The sequence below is a fragment of the Monodon monoceros genome, unplaced genomic scaffold (assembly GCF_005190385.1).
Source record: "Monodon monoceros isolate NGI ecotype Baffin Bay Population unplaced genomic scaffold, NGI_Narwhal_1 Super_Scaffold_21, whole genome shotgun sequence".
Taxonomy (NCBI): Eukaryota; Metazoa; Chordata; class Mammalia; order Artiodactyla; family Monodontidae; genus Monodon; species Monodon monoceros.
The window spans coordinates 46,170,681-46,187,923 of record NW_021703778.1 but is presented as its reverse complement, the minus strand read 5'-3'; the positions used below and the strand labels follow the sequence as shown (position 1 = coordinate 46,187,923).

The following is a 17,243-nucleotide window of genomic DNA, read 5'->3' as shown; positions in this document are numbered from 1 at the left end:
AACGCAATGAGGTATCATTTTATACTCACTAGAATGGCTAAAAGTAAAATGCTTTGAATTTATATATATATATATTTTTAATATATGTAATATATATAAATATATATATTAAGTATATATATATATTTATTTACTGAGAGAAATGACCATGTCTGAATCATAGAGAGATACCAAATAGCTTATTAGGAATGTTACTGTGAGCTGTGCCTTCTGCAATTTTAAGCATTTCAATACCAAGTACCTAGGAGGTACTTGAAGCCACAGGAGCCCCAAACCATCCTGCCTAAGATGGAGTAAGTGAGACATTAATCAGTGATATATTTATGTAATATCAAGAATTTTGGTCTAACTATATGCAACACACACACATAGCTAGCTATCATTCAACTATTACATATAATGGTGTTTGTGTATATTTATATCTGCATACATCTATATGCCATGTATGTGTGTATGTTTGCATGTATGTATGGGAAAGATCAGTCGTTAGTTGTTTGCTATGATGAGTGAGACAGGACAAATATTTGTTAAATAATTTAATTTAATTCTCTCAATAGGTTTTTGAAGTTAGTAATGTTTAATTTTACAGATCAGAAAACAGAGTCGTACATGGTTAAATAGTTGTATAAAATGTATAAAGTGTCATTTTTCCTTTATTTTAATTACTACTTTTATTATTCACTTTTATAGAAATTAAAATGGCTAGCGAATGATGGGTCTGTGTCTAAATCTAAAGTGTGTTACTTGATCACGGTGCTTTCCCATCTCTTGTTAGATGGTTCAAAAATGGATCACAGAACCAGAATTGAAACCCAGAAGAAAAGCTCATATTTAGGGGTTGGTCTCAGGACCCCACTGGGACTCAAGTTAGAAGCCAATAAATCAAAGAAGGAACTGAACATATACATGGTATTTGAGTTGTTTTTGGTTTTTCGTACATTTTGGTATACTTTCTTTCTTTCTTCTTCTTTTTTTTTAATATCCAAGTGTCACTGAAACAGAAGCCAGACGAAGATCCTGAAAATTTACAGCAAGTAAAGGATGGCAAATGGAAGTTAAAATATACAGTACTTATTATCAGTAATTTAAAATGTATAAAATGTCACTGATATTTTCTTTATTTCATGTGCTGCTTTTATGATTCTCTTTTACAAGACGTAAAAATATTTTGAAGGCTTTTAGTTATAGGTTCATTTGCAACCTCTGTCTCTTAAATCTCATTTTTCCTGTGAATTGTTAATTTTTCCACTAGGACAGATCCCCCCACCGTCACTGGGATTAGTTGCATGGCGACCATCTGGAGTGGCCGTACTGATCCCTGGAAGCCCCCTGCTGCAGGCAGGGGCTGCTGTCAACTGGAGCCAGGGACAACACTGCCCTGCTGCTCACACCGTAGGCCTTCTTGGCCTCTGCCCCTGCACTCCATCAGTCCTGAATCATGTTGGATGGAAAAGGGGAGAGAAGGCAGACAGAAGGTAAGGCTGGCCTCCTTCAGGAGGACTACAGAGACAAAATATCCCAGAATGTTTTACAAAGAAAGGAATGGAAGAAACATTGAGAAATCTTTAGTTCATCCTTTTTCCCTACAATATGCAGCCAGATTTGTCCTCTACCATTAGAAAAGCTGTGGATTGTGGGCTCTAAATTTTGGTGTGGAACTCAGGCTACCAGGAAGGCACTGAACAGTATAAGAGTCTCTCTATTGAGAAGGTGTGGCCCAGGGAACAAAAATTCCATTTACTCATATTCAAGTATGTGAAGTTACAGTTTTAGCAACATTATTATGGGCCCAAAATAATTCTCAGGAGTCAAGATGGAGCAGCCTCTAAATGGTCCATTATCTCATTGGATTTCTGCACCACTATTACTATGATTACAAGTCTGCAGATGGTGATTTTGGCTTGAGCTGACATGATCAATAAAGATAGATGATTCACGTACGCTGGATTTTAATCTGACTTACATCAGAAAGGTGAGAAAATCACTCCTGGAAAGCCAGTGCTTGGAAGATCCCTGGGAAAAATGTTTCAACCAAAAGATTTGAGTGTGGCTCAGGTTTGTCAGAAAGGAGCCACCCATAAAACATTTCTTTGTTATAAAGCAAGCCTTGAAAGATTTTCTTACACCTTTGTTGTATGTGTTAAAAGCAGATTTGTAAAAATTCCACTACAAAACAATCTTACCTTATGAGAGACCCTCATGATGGCTTAGGATAAATTCTAATGCCACATTCCAAATAACTCTGGGATCCTGAGTCTGGTGAAGAAAGCAGGAGAATGTGGGGTAGTTAGAAACCCTGACTCCAAAATAAAAGAGGTGATTCTTACATAAGCAACATGTGATATTTGCTGTGTGTGGTAGGAAAGGTGTAGATTTAGTGAAAAGCTAAATACTAGAAACAACATTGTGTGGAGTTCCAGTTACGTAGAGGTAGGGTTGACAACAGAATTACTGAGTTTGCAACTCGATGTATCTTTAAGATCTGTATGAGATAGAGAGACACCTGTTATATTAATTATACATACTGGAGTTTTCTTCTACCAGAACTAAAAACATAATGATCAGGTGGGAACTATTCATGTTTTTACTTAGGAAAGGGATGTGTGTGTGTGTGTGTGTGTGTGTGTGTGTGTGTGTGTGTGTGTGTATTTTATATGCTGGTAAGAAAGATGCAGGGTGGGGCAGAGTTTTAATTTTGGGGTTATGTAGAGGTCAAAGATATTTGTGCAATGTATACAATAGAATAGATGGTGTACATCTGTTTATAAACTGGTGGAGATATTTTCTAGCTGCTTCCAACCAGTTGCTACTGATTTGTTGGTGATATAAAATTAATAAATAGCCTTATTGTTTAAAAACCTAATAAAAGAGAAAGATCATTCATTGTAAAGATGAGAGGCGGAGATGAAATAGCTCCTCTGTAATGCAAATTTATTAATAGTCATTCACTGATTTTCAGTAAAATACTCTTCGCGTAACCTTGACTTTATTAAGGAGTCCTTAAGGTGCATTTGGAAGACAGATAATGAGTTTGGGGAATAGTCTTATCTACATCAAGCTAATCTTTAACAGCTTGGAAAGGAACTAGCATAAAGTTTTCCAATTTGAGTGACAGAAGCATGTTAAGATGAAACCATTTGAAACGTGCTTTTAATATGAAGACTTTACGGTACATGACAATGTTTTCAGAAGCATGTTTCGTGAAGCAGTGGGAGCATAAAATAAATAAGAAATATAAAACACGATGGAGCTTTAATACTATTCTTGAGGGTCAAACGAATTGCTAGTTAAGGGAATAAAGAATTCGACTGTCCGAGGCCTCTGAGTGGCACTTTGTATCTGGGTTAATAAAAGCAAGTCAGACTTCCCCGGGGGGGAAAAAAGTGTTTCATTCACGTTGGCTGTCTCCTTTAAAGGGAGGGACAATCTGAAGGGAGGGATTTTGAGTGGCATGTCATTGTCGACACTGCACATGCCACATTGTCAGGACTTCTATGGAGAGAAATGGGCAGGAACCTTTCTGACCCTTGGCTAGTGCAGAACTCTGTGTGTGTGTGGGTTGTGCATAAGAGGGCTGAGAGCCGAAAGCAAGAGGGATGAAAAGAAAACTAATTGAGAAGTATCTTTCTAATGAGACAGCTCATATTTACCCATTCGCAGATTTCCAAGTTCAGATTTTTCTCCTTTAGTGAAAATGTAAGTTCCCTTCTTTAGCATAAGAGTAGCCATGTCAGGAGAGGCTTATTTCTCCCCAGCTTCTATGCACCAGTTACATCACGCTCTGAGCTGAAACAGGCTACAGTTTTCAAAGCTTTAAACGTGTTCATTAGCTAAGCTTTTCATTCCTGTGAGTTCTGATCACCGTATTTGAAATCTTTTTGTTTGTTTGTTTGTTGATTGATTTTCTTTTGCTTTTCCTCCACTTGCCTCCACGACCTAGAATCCTTCCTTTCTTCTGGCTTCAATCCTTATAAATTTAGAATTTCATCCAAAATATCTGCAGCCTAAAGGCCATGACACAGGTTCAAACCAGAAAATGTCAGCAGTTTTTTGAGAATTCTCCTTCCCCAGCAATAAGGCACTCCCAAGACTTGCTCAAGAGATTTAAATACTTTCTTGATATTTACTTCGTTATTTTTTAACTCCTGCATAAAATCATTTCTTCATCTCAATAAGACTCAAATGGATAATTTATAGGTATTGAAGGCTAAAAGGTGTCACTGCAGATTTCTCTGAAGTTGGTAAGGCATAATGTAACACTGGGAAAAACAAGAGAATTTAGTCCTGGGGTAAGAAAGCTGGGATTTAGTGACTTGGTTGAGCTTTTCTTTTCTTTTCCTTTAAGAAGCAAGTGATAATTCATCTGCAAACACACCTTTCTTTGTTCTGTTGTCAATAGAAATGTTGTTTTGCTAATGGTTATCTGTCTACAAGTCCTTGACCTGCTTGTAAACACGTTTCTGCAGGAAAATCCTGGGCCATGGCCTCGGGACTTTGCGTCAACAACAAGAGATAAAGTGACCACAACTTAACCTGATGTGGCCTGGAGTGCCCTCTGCTGCCCCTGGACCAAGAGCTTCCCTAATCTCTCTGCTGAAGGGATAGACTGCTCAGCGGCTTACAGGGCTTGACCTGAACTGCTAAGTGGTTCTCGTTCCTATTCTATTTTTTAATAATTTTATATATCCCTGCCAGGAACCATTTTAAACCACCTTTCCATTAACTGGGGCAGAGGGGAGTTCTCTTGGCTGATAAAATTTGGTCAGATCTGCATCTTTATGCTTCTGAGAAAATTGGTATAAAAGAGAAAAAAGAGGGTCAGTAACTTTTAAAAACACCAAACATTAGTCCTGAGTGAAGTCAGTCAGACAGAGAAAGACAAAAATCATATGATATTCTTATATGTGGAATCTAAAAAAATGGTACAAATGAACTTATTTACAAAACAGAAATAGAGCCACAGATGTAGAAAACAAACTTATGGTTACCAAGGGGGGAAGGGAGGTAGGGATATAAACTGGGAGATTGGGATTGGCATATACACACTACTATATATAAAATAGATAACTAATAAAGAACTACTGTGTAGCGCAGGGAACTCTTCTCAATACTCTGTAATGACCTATATGGGAAAAGAATCTAAAAAAGAGTGGAGAAAAATGCCAAACATTAAAATCACTATGTATGTGTGTGGAATGAGTTATGTTTGGCTTTGCGCACAATAATTTTCTGTCTCAGTATCTATTCCTCTGTGTACCTGCCCTCTGCAGTGAATATCACAAAAACTGTGTCTCTTTCCAGAGCCTCCCAATTTTCTCCTTTACTGTTCTTTTCCTGTCAGTTTTACTTTCTCTTCTTCTTTCAAACCACACGCACCTCAACTTTCTTAGAGTTAACTCTACACAGTTAAAGCACGGCTTATATGTTTCCAAAATGTTTGGTTTCTGGTGGAATTCTATGTTGGTCCTATCTACCAGCAGAGTCTGTTTGTTTGGTGCCTCTCCAGAACCAGCATTTTTTTTTTTTTCCTTCAAATTTAGAGTTTTCTTAGGATGGGACCTTCCTTCCACACTAGCCTTTTCAACTATGACTTTCATAACTCATGCCATCCTTGCCTAAATATTCTTTCTTACCTCAGATTTTGCCTCAGATTTGGTTTGTTCAAAATTAAGTGAAACCATTAACAAGAATCTATTGATGGGTGCTTTTAGAAGTAATAAAAGAGAAATAATGCCCAGGTTCTTTCCTTGAGGAGCATCTTGATTTTGATAGATCTAAAGTGACAATCTAACTAATGAATGGATTAATTGCTAAAGTATTTGCACAACAAAGTAGATGAAAAGTATGCAATTGGTACAGTTAATTTTTAAAATTACATGGGTAAACTAAGTTATTTATTACAATAATTTAACTATGAATTATCTGCTATGGTTTTATGTTTATGCTTCATGTTTTAAGCACAGTTCTTAAAGTTAAGGCATGAACAAAATGTTTTGGTGTATTTTCAGTGGCTAAGGTCATTTTTCTCTCAATTGTGAAGTATTCAGAATGCCAAAATGATATTAAATAATGATTTCCCTTTATATGAGGTATAGCTTTTACTTTTTGTATGTCCTTACACTGAATTTGTCCTTACCTGATGTATAAGTAAGAAGGAAGGCCAAATAAGTGATGTTTTGTATTTGTTAACATGAGCCATTAGAATAATGATTCTTTAAATATCAGTTTTTCACATTTGTGGTATAGACCTCTGATACTATAATCTACACCTATTTTTTTGTGCGTGGGATATGGTTGGTAAAGACTTCCTATGAAATATAGCCAAAAGTTGTGCAGAAAACTGTACAAGACAAAGATAAGCAGCTCAATGATTTATCACAAAATACACATCCATATAATCCCTGCCCAGGTCAAGAAATAGAACGTGATCAACATCTCAGAAGCTGCTCGCTCTCAGTTATACCTCCTATACCTCTTACCAAAAGCAGTCATTGTCCTGGTACTTATATAACCACCTTCTCCTTTCTTTATACCACCTAAGCATGCATCCTAAACACTGGTTTAACTTTTTTTTTCACTTTATACAAATGGAATTAAACAACATTTATTCTTCTGTGTCTGGTTTCCTTTGATCAGCATTAGCTTTATACAATTCATTCTTGTGTGTATGTAGCTCTAGTTTCTTCATTTTTATTGCTGAATTGTATTCTGTTGTGTTAACCACAGTAACCATACCACAATGCACTTATCATTGATGCATATTTAAGTGGTTTCTGGATGTTCTCTATGCATCCATTGAAATGTACATAAAATTTTTCTCTTTAGTTTGATTAATGTTATGAATCCAAGATTACTTTAAATATTAAACCTACTTTGAACCAACACAAATTAGTTATCATGTATTACTATGTTTATATTTTGCTGTATTTCATTTTCTAAAATTTTAGCATTTAGGTACTATAATTTTACTTTCTTGTAATCTGATTTTAGTAATGAGATTATGCTATCCTCAAGAAAAGATTTGGAGAGTTTCTCTTTTACTCCTCTGTGATAAGATTGGCACTTCTTTCTTGAAATTTTGATGAAATTCAACAGTGAAGCCATTTGGACCTTGGCCTGCTTTTCTTACTTCCTTTCCTCCTCCTTCTCTTCTTTCCTTCATTCCTCCTCCCTCCCTCCCTTCCTTCCTTCATTTTTCTTCCCCTTCCCATCCTTTCATTTTTTTGGTGTGCAATGACATTTAATTATAGATTTTTTTTTCTATTTCTTCTTGTGTCAGTTTTGCAATTTTAAGGTATGTATTTACTTTATTTAAATTTTAAAAATTACTAAACATGCTTATAACATTTCTTGTGTTCTATTTAATGTGTATAACCTCTGCAGTGATATTGATATTTTCCTTTCTAACATTATTTTTGCATTCTCTCTCTCATTTTAATTGCTTTTACTATAGTTTTTTTTTTTTACTATAGGTCTTTTAATTTATTTTTTTTAGTGTATCCAGGTAACAGACTCTGACTTTGTTGGTCATTTTATATTAGTTCTACATTATTTAATAATTTTTGTAAATTATTTCCATCTTTTTCTTTCTTTGGGCTTAATTTGCCATTTTCTTCTAAAATTATTAGATAAATGGTTAAATGATTGACTTCTAGCTTCTTTCTTTTCTAATATATGTGACCAAACTTGTAAATATCCCATTTGGCAAAAGCTTTACATGCATGTTCATATATGCAGGTTTTCTTTGGTTGAAAATATTTAAAATTTTCTATTGCTAGTTATTCTTTGACCTATGGGTTAGGTATAAGAGATTATTTTTAAATTTTCACACATAAGAGTACTTTCTAGCTTTTTGTTACTTATTTTTTTAATAATTGTATTGCAATCAGAGCATATTCTCCATATAATTTTGATCCTTTGAAATATGTGATGATTGTCTTTATGGCTCGTTATTCAGTCAATTTTCAAAAATGTTCCATGTATGTTTCAAAAAAGTGTATTCTGCAGCTATTAGGTGTAGTAGTCTACGTATTTCTACAAGGTTAATTTTGTGGGTATTTTTAGTGAAAATTTTCACATCCTTACTAACTTTTCAGTTTGCTTGTTTTATGTTTTTTGATTTTTATTGACGAGAGAGTTATATTTCAAAATATCCCACTAGGATTGTGGATTTGTCTTTTTCTCCTTTTAATTGTGTCCACATTTTTCTATATATTTTGAGGCTATGCTCTTAGGTGCATTCTAACTTGAATTCTTGGTGAATTGAAACTGTTATTTTTATGACATTTGAACTTTTCTTGCCTTCAAGTCTACTGTGTCTTACATTAATACAGGCAAACAAAATTGTTTTTCTCTTTTTGGTCAATATTTACATGTTATATCCTTCTCCATTCTTTATTTTCAATGTTTCCAAATTTATTATAATATTTTTATTATATTTTAGATATCACTTACTATAGAATATAGTTGAATTTTTTAATAGAGTTGGAATTTTTTTCTTTTATTTAGAACACTTACTACATTTATATATTATATACTAGCTGAATTATTTGAGTGTAAAATATTTTATTAAATGTTTTCTATTTTTTTCTGATGATCTAAGTTTCTTTTTCTTTATATACATGTAGTGTTTTGAAATATATATATTTTAATTTTATCAGTTTGTCTTCTATTAGCTTGAAAGTCATATATTCTTTCACTGTTTTGTTAGTGGCTAGCCTAGAGATTAGAACATGCATTTCTCAGGTTATCAAGGACATATTGATTGGTGTTCTTACTTTCTTTTCAGACAGTGCAAGACATTTAGGGCACTTTAAATAAATTTCACTCTCCTTATTCATATGTTATTGCTAAAATTTAATTCTAAATATATAAACACAGGACACTATTTTTTACAGTTGATATTAATTTTCATCTATCTATGCTTTTCATTTCTTCCTGGATCTCTGAGCTTCCGTCTGGTGTTAGTTTCCTTCTCTCTGAAAATCTCTTTTAGCTCTTCTTTTGTACAGGAATGCTGGTGATAAATCTCTTAAATTCTTAATGTTTGTCTTAAAATTGCTATAATTCTCTTTTAATTTGAAAGGACAATTTTACTGGATATAAAATTCTCAGGTGGCTGTTCCTTCATTTTAACATTTAATATTATTTTAACAACAAAAAATATCCCATTACTCTCTGCCTTCTATTCTTTCTACTGAGAATTTAGGAAATTTGTATTTTCCTTCTTTGGAATTATGTTTTTAAAGATTTTCTCTTAATCTCCTGTTTTCACCAGTTGTAATATAATATATCTGGGTGCAAATTTATTTTTTCTAATTATAATTATAGACTATCTTGAATTTGTTTGAGATCTTTCACTGGTGTTGCAATTTTTAGCCATTATCTCCTCAAAACATTTGTTCTGTTCTATTCTCTCCCTCTTTCATTCTTCTTCCCTCCTCCTCTCCCTCCTTCCTTTTTTCTTCTGGAAATCTAATTTTACATGGATTAGGCTTTGTTGCTTTGCTCTATTTCAATTTTTCTATTTGACACTGTTCTGAAAGTTTTTGTCTAATGTATTTTTCAATTCACTAATTATCTCTTCCATTTTGTCATTTTCTGCCATTAATCTCATCCAATAATTGTCTAATTCTGTTTATTTATTGTCCAACTCTAGACTTTCAATTTGACTCTTTTTTCTTTTCTTTCTCATCTCCTTTCTCTTTCTTATCCTCCTCCTTCTCTTTTTCCTCCATCTCCTCCTCTTCCTGTTCCTTCTTTCTTCTGTTCCTTCTCTTTCTCCCCTTCTTCCTCTTCCTCTTCTTTTTCTTCTGTGTTTCCATCTTTGTCTTATAGATGTCTTCCAAAATTCTCAAATATTTTAGATTTTAATTTTGTGGAACAAAGTAAGCATAGCTGCCACTTTCAAATCTGTTTCTGATGATTCCAGATTCTAGGACCTCTATTAAACTATTTCTCCAGGGTTTGTTCATACAGTCTTGAGTTCTTCATGGGCCTGACCATGTTTTTGCCTGATATTTTATTTGAAAATTGTTTGTAGAAATACTTTGAAACATGCATGATTTTATCTTCCTCCAAAATGATTTATATTTTTTCTTTGACAGGCACTGGGGTTTTCTGGCACTCTTATACAATCTTAATGATATTTCTAAAATTAAGATGATTTGAAGTTGATTTGAAGAATCTTCAAGTAGATAGATTTTTATATTTTACGTAGCTTTTCTAGTTATCCTTAGCAGGAAATTTTAACCAAATAAACTACTGCACTGTAACCAGAAGCCTGGACAATAACATTTCTCCCACATTAATACCTAATGATTATACGGTAACTCTATTACCCTTAGTCCTTCCCTTTGAAAAGAGGAAACTTACTGTCTTTACTCCAGTTAAGAATTTATACTTATTAAAACCCTCTATATGTTGATGGACTTTGACTAACTACTTTAACAATTTATATATCTCTCTGTTCAGTCAAACATAAATTATTTCCAATTTTGTGGGTGTCAGTTAAAATAGTCTTGAATTTCCCCATGGATCTGAGCTACCCATTAGGGAAGTTAGTGCATGTCTTAAAAAACAGCAAATATATGACTGGAAATTGGGGGCACTTGGGATTATCTCTTTCCTGAAATTTATTTAGAAAATACAGACTTAGGAAAATGTTTATGCCTAATAGAGAAAAGAGGGTTTTTTTTAACCCTCTTTTAGAAATGGTTTTAAAATAATTTAAGAATGACTTTCAACATTCTTCAGGATTTGCCTCCTACCCATTTATTATAGTGTGAGCTGGTGGTGAGCACATCTCAGAAAAACCTATTTAACCCCAAAACAAATTTAGAATATTGTACACTGGACATATATTGCATACTGAAATATTGTATAAAGAATAAATATATACAGAAACTTTAAATGCCCTTTTATTTTTATATTTTGGGAATTGTTTGGTCATAAGGAAGAGAAACCATTCAAACTCACATATACAAAGGAAAAAGGTAATTTATTAAAAGAGGTCATAGAATCAAACGTTAGATATGAAATCATATTTTATTTCCATATTGGAACAAGGAAGGATAGTCAGGAACCAATATAAACTTACTATTTCTGTGGGATCCATGAAATTTCACCATTACTTCATTTTTCTATTTCTATTTTGTAGAATAACTCCCTCAGTTTAGGTAAACAAATGGGTAATCTGCACCACCACCCCATGTTCAATCAGTTAACAGTAAGTTATTAGCATTTCACTGTATTATTTCCATATTTCTAAGAGAAAAAATTTAGGTTCATCCAGATGGTCATCCATACCTCAATGGTCTATGGCTAGAGGGCCAGGATGATAATCTACACATGGACCTGGACCTTGGGATAAAGAGAAGCTCAGAGAGTAAGGTGTGAGAACTAAAATTGTATATTAGTTTTCCATGTCACTATTGCTAATTCTACAAAAATTTATAAATAAAATAATAATAATAGTATTTTTAAAGAAATCAGATTTGTTCTGAATTAGTTCCTAAGACTATGTTTTTTATTTTTTTATTCCACAACTCTTTCTTTTTGTCTGCCTGAGTCAGTCATTGGTCTGTATTTGACTACCTTTTCCTCTATAAATAATGTATGCTGTCCTGGACCTTCTACTCAAAACTACCAACATCTCCATTCTTTTCCATGGATTCATCTAAGCTACATTCATTTCAAGACCACTCCAGTGTCCAACTATATTTCACTCCATTGATGGACTCTCTTAAAGAAAGAACATTTTTTCCCAATTAACACATTCCTCTGGTTAGTTCCTCCATGTGCCAAAAATAGCCAAAGATGGATTCTCCAATGTAATGAATGAGCCACAGCAGGGGAAAAAAAAAAAAAAAAAAAGATTAGAGATTGCACAACAAGTTGACCATCCTGATGACACCATTTGAAATGAGGAGTTGTCTTTTTCACTACTCTTCATTAGTCAGTTTAAGAAAAACTCTAGGGAATCTAAGAAGTAGATTGGGGCCAGCCAAAGCACAAATATGGCAGGATAGGGTGGTCACAGCAGAAATTTTTATGTTTTAGTGGTAGTGATTGTCGGAGGACATGGTGCCTCTGTAGCGATGTTACTGTGTTTCACTGAGGTCTATGTTGGGAGAAGAAGAACACAACCAGTTTATCAGCTTAAGATACGGCTTCTCAGGCTTCCCTGGTGGTGCAGTGGTTGAGAGTCTGCCTGCCGATGCAGGGGACACGGGTTTGTGCCCTGGTCTGGAAGATCCCACATGCCGCGGAGCGGCTGGGCCCGTGAGCCATGACCGCTGAGCCTGCGCGTCCAGAGCCTGTGCTCTGCAACGAGAGAGGCCACAACAGTGAGAGGCCCATGTACCACAAAAAAAAAAAAAAAAAAGATACGGCTTCTCCACAAACTTCTACCAGGATTATTCCTTGCTGGAAACTTGTCAAAAATGGCATCATGATGAGTTAACACTTTCATTAAATCTTGGCAGCTCCTTCACAACGTCTAATGTTGACCACCTTCTCATATATTTCACAGAGGCAGAGTTATGGTCTCAAGTGGGATTTATCTCTAAATTATAAATAGGTATTCTTAAGTGGGTATTCATAACTCAGGCACTGCCACGTATACATAGAATCTGCATATAAGGATATTCAGAGCATCTGCTTTGTATATATTTAAGCAATCTGTGCCTTTATTTTGGCTTACAATTCAATTCATAAGCTAATTTACATTTAGGAAGCAAATGAATAAGTTAACAAATATTATATTTGATTATAATATGCATATATTAAATTAGAAAATCTTATTAGAATCTTTTGTTTCTTTAATTTTTATTATTGTTTTTCATTCTTAACAAAATAAGATTTTATATAGTGTTGGTTGTTGGTTTATATTATTTTTTTTCGGTGTTGTTTTCTCTCCTTGACCAAACATCCTCAAAATATTTATTAACATCCTCATTAACTGATTCCTGAATCTATCTCTGATTTCCACATCTGTAACCCAGAGACTGTCGTGACTTGAATGGTGATAAAAAAACTTCCAGCTTTGATATTTCCTACCAGATTCTATATTCAATTTTATATATTTAGTTTCTTTGAATGTTTCTGGGTCATTTGAAGGAAGTTGTGGAGTGAAAAATATAGTTTTTCCATGTTGGCCAACCTTGTAATTCCTGAGCTGACTGCACCAGCTTATCGTACTCTGTCTTCTTACACTAGACACTCCTCTGGACTTCCAAATGGTGTCATTCTCTCTATTTCCAATGCTTGAAAACTTAGATTTGGGAAGCTTCTGGCTCAGCTGAATGTCTTAACACTCAGTGAAGCAGGGTTTTTTGTTTTTGTTTTTTTTAATGCATGTGAGTCCTCTGTAAAGTCTAGAGGGCATGGTTTGAAGGGGCAAAGGAACTGAAGAGATACCAAACTGCTCTAAACGCAGAGTGAGTGGAAAATGTGCCAGCAGGAAGGAGAGAGAATAGAGGAGAGCCAAGTAAATATCTTTGTCGGTAAGAATCTGAAAAGGCACTGTGCTTCCCCCACAGTAGCACTTCCTAGAGTACTCAGTCCAGTTTTATTCAAATCTCAAAGGAAAGGACTCTCTTTCATTTAACCTAATTCCCTAGCAGTTAGTACCATAAACTGTGACTTACTAAATTAAGAAGTCTATTATTTGAAATTACAGCAGAACCCAAATTTGGATCTATCTAAAATCAAAGCCAGAATATTTAATTTTACAAAAGTGGACATAGTCGTAAGAAAATTTTAGCAACCCTGGCTAACCTCTTCTAGGTTGGATTGCCTTAAAATTATGTGACAGATACATAAACTACAATTATACAATTAACAAGGTGGGTAAATAAACCTGGAGTGCTTGTTTGGCACTTATAGGAAGGGATGACTTTTACTTGTGTGCCATTGACTAAAGAATTAATTTTTTCTCTCTTTGGGAAGGGCATCCAACTTAAACACAAGATATAGGGTAGGATGTGAAGAAGAGAAGGTACCTTATTTATCAGCCTGATAAACAAAATCCACCATCAATCTTGGGGGGGGGTGGTCAGTCTAATCCTGAACCTAGGAGACCTTTACATGTATAACATTTACACAGAACCAAGCCATTTAAAACTATTTACAAGTATTTGTTTTCAGAATACATATCCTATTTTAAGCCCCAGCTAACCATCCCAACATTCCTATATAGTTGTTGACAAGATGACCCCTTCCTCTTTCCTTAAATCCTCTGTTTAATACTCTCTTTCCCCCATAGCAAAAAATAGGAAATCAGCATATGTTGAAGTGCTTTGTGGACTTAAGTGCAATATTCAATAAAAAAAAAGATTAGCTTAGCTTTCTATCCTTGGCAGTTAATAGAAGAAGCAATGTTTTTTTCCTCTGTCAACTATAATCAAGTAGTCTCTCCAGTGGAAGACACAGAAAATTATTTTGTGAGCATTGTTTCCCACCATTCAACCATTAATAATACTCAATGACAACAGTCACTTGTAACATCACAATTAGGTGACCCTTTCTAGAAAGTGGAATTGTTGATAAACACACATCGCATTTAATAAAAATCCTTCAGAGGTTTCTAAGTGTCATATCTCTAAAAGACCTCTTATGTTCTTTCCATAGACTTTACATTGTGAGAAGATTGTACCATTGCCTAGTTCTTAAGGGTGAGCCTTTCCTGTTTTCTCATTTCAAATTTTCAAAGCTGTGACAAGAGCTAAGCCCTTTTAGATTATGACTTACATAAATTAGACATCATTGGGCCACCATAATCAAACATATGAAGATTTTGACCAGCAATAGTGTTGGTTGATGTGATCAATAGTCTTATGTGTTAACTTGACTGGGCCGATGGGGTGCTCAGACTTTTGGTCAAACATTATTCTGGGTGTTTTTGTGAGGATGTTTTTGGATGAGATTAACATTTAAACCGATAAACTGAGTAAAGTAGATTGTGCTCTCTAATGTGAGTGGGCCTCATCCAATCAGGTGAAGGCCTGAATAGAATAAAAATCTAACCCTCCTGCAGGTAAGAAAGAACCCTTCCTATCTGATGGCCTTCAAGCTGAGACATTGTTTTGTTTGTTTTGTTTTGTTTTGTTTTCCCCTGCCTTCAGACTGAACTGAAACATTGGCTCTTCCTGGGTTTTTAGCCTGCTGGCCTTTGGACTGGAACTACATCGTTGGTTTTCCTGGGTCTCCAACTCACCAACTGTAAATCTTGGAATTGTTAGCCTCCATAATTACATAAGCAAATTCCTCAATCAGGAAGGATCAATCTCTTCCTTTTTCTCTCTCTTTCTCTCTCTCTCTCTACCAGATAAATAAAGTTGGGAAAGTGAAGCCATTTTAAAAAATAGATCTATTTAACATCGTAAGGAAAAACCCGAATGAAATTTTTGGCCAACCCAATACATAAACAATGTGCCAATAGTTCTCTGAAGCACATCAAAAAAGACTACCCATTTCAGGCTGGTATCCAAACCAAGTTCTCAATAAATACACTCAACTGTTGCTGTCATTTTGCAAAGACAAAATACTGTTATGGATGGAATTAGACATAGAAACATAGTTTCCAGATGAAAGAGCATGATCTTATTTACTGATTAAATAGCATCTTTTGTTTTCAACTGTGCATATATGTATATTTATGCATTTATTTTTAAGCTACAGATAAGCTATAGGCATTTAAGTGCAGTTATACTTGTAAATTAAATTGAGAAGAGCAAACATATCATTAGCTCTTCAACTATGTGATTATATGGTCTTAGCATGACTCATGGTGAAACATGACAGCTTATGTGAACACTAAATATTCACAGAGAGTAATGTGTAAAAGACACTTTTCTATAATTGGTCCCAGAGCAAAGGGCTGATCGCTTGTATAAAAGCCTCCAGATATGCATTTGGTCTGGCTTCTAATTAGTGAAGCAAAAAGAGCTGAACTTTGGAAATTGTGATGAGTCCGTGATCTTTATTTTTTTCCTTTAAGGAAATAATCACTTTGCCCTTGAACTCCAAAAGGCCCTGAAATAAAGTGATTCTCCTCTTAAGCTTCTTAACAAGAGTGGGGATTAGAGGCAAGCAGTGTAGAATGGTTCATATTAGATATAAATGATAATGGACAATAGAAATTCACCTAGGAATAAAGTACAGGCACTCTGAGCAAGTTCCTTTCACTGAGTTTATTATTTTTCTACAAGATATTGTTATTCTCCTGTTGTAAAAATGTGCATAATGCAGATAAATGATAAGGCCACTAGAGAGAGTAAAGTTGAATGCAGAGTCCTGCTTAAGAGCAGTTCTTTATAAAATGTCATACTGTAAGTGGTAATAATGTTAAATTAATTAAATCAAGTATGTCATGAAAGTAAAATATAATTAAAATTACAGCTTTTTATATCTATTTCTTTTTCATTAAAATAAATCAGTGCAACTCCATCACTTCTTTACTGCCGTAAAGACATAAAGTTGTAAATGAGAAAACATTGTGCACATCTGAAAGTCTGTTCTTAAGTTTATCAAGAAGTAAATAAATACTACAGCCAAGTGATTCTTCGTACTTTATCTGTTTGGATTGAGATTCTGCTGATTTGTGGGTATAATTATTTTGCTGGCTGTGGATCCTATGTTCACCTTTTAAATGAAGAGTTTGACTTACTGTTGTTCACCTTGAAGGGAGACGACATTCTGCACACAGTCTGAAGATGCAGCATGAATTACTTCTACCCCCGTCCGCCGTCCCCCAAGAAGAGAATAAAGTGTAATGGAGCAAGGAAAAGGGTGGAGAGAGGGAAGGACGGAGAAGTGAAATAAACAGGTTTGGGAAAAGGATATAGCCTGTGTGATTAATATTAAAGTTCTGGGTTCACAGACATCAACTTTTTTCTCTCTTCCTGAGATTTGGATGAACCTTACCACACCTGGCTTGGAGCAAGAGTCTCATATTAAGTGATACTAAACATCAGGGATGAACATGTCCTTAAATTTTCTGCTTTTTAAAACACCTTAGAAGTTCAACTGAATTTTGGGCAACATCCTGTAGGCTTCAGAACTTACCAATATCATACATTCCTTTGACCGCTCCAGCCTCTGTTCTTTTTCTCCTACTTTGCATATAGACTCTCTTTAATACTTGCTTGGATTTAATGAATATTTAGATGGATTGATATACTCATCGCTTCAAAGCGAATCTGAAGCCTAGTTGATTGTTAAGTTTTTAACTCTGCGGAAGT

At 34.6% G+C, this 17,243-nt stretch overlaps 1 long non-coding RNA gene across 1 annotated transcript; it reads left to right on the top strand.

The window, feature by feature from the left end:
• Positions 1 to 735: 735 nt before the first annotated feature.
• Positions 736 to 16,842, top strand: LOC114903417. The gene is made up of 5 exons (XR_003795726.1): positions 736 to 909; positions 1,253 to 1,475; positions 14,632 to 14,675; positions 15,126 to 15,222; positions 16,687 to 16,842. It is a non-coding gene; the product is annotated as an uncharacterized LOC114903417 (long non-coding RNA).
• Positions 16,843 to 17,243: the final 401 nt, after the last annotated feature.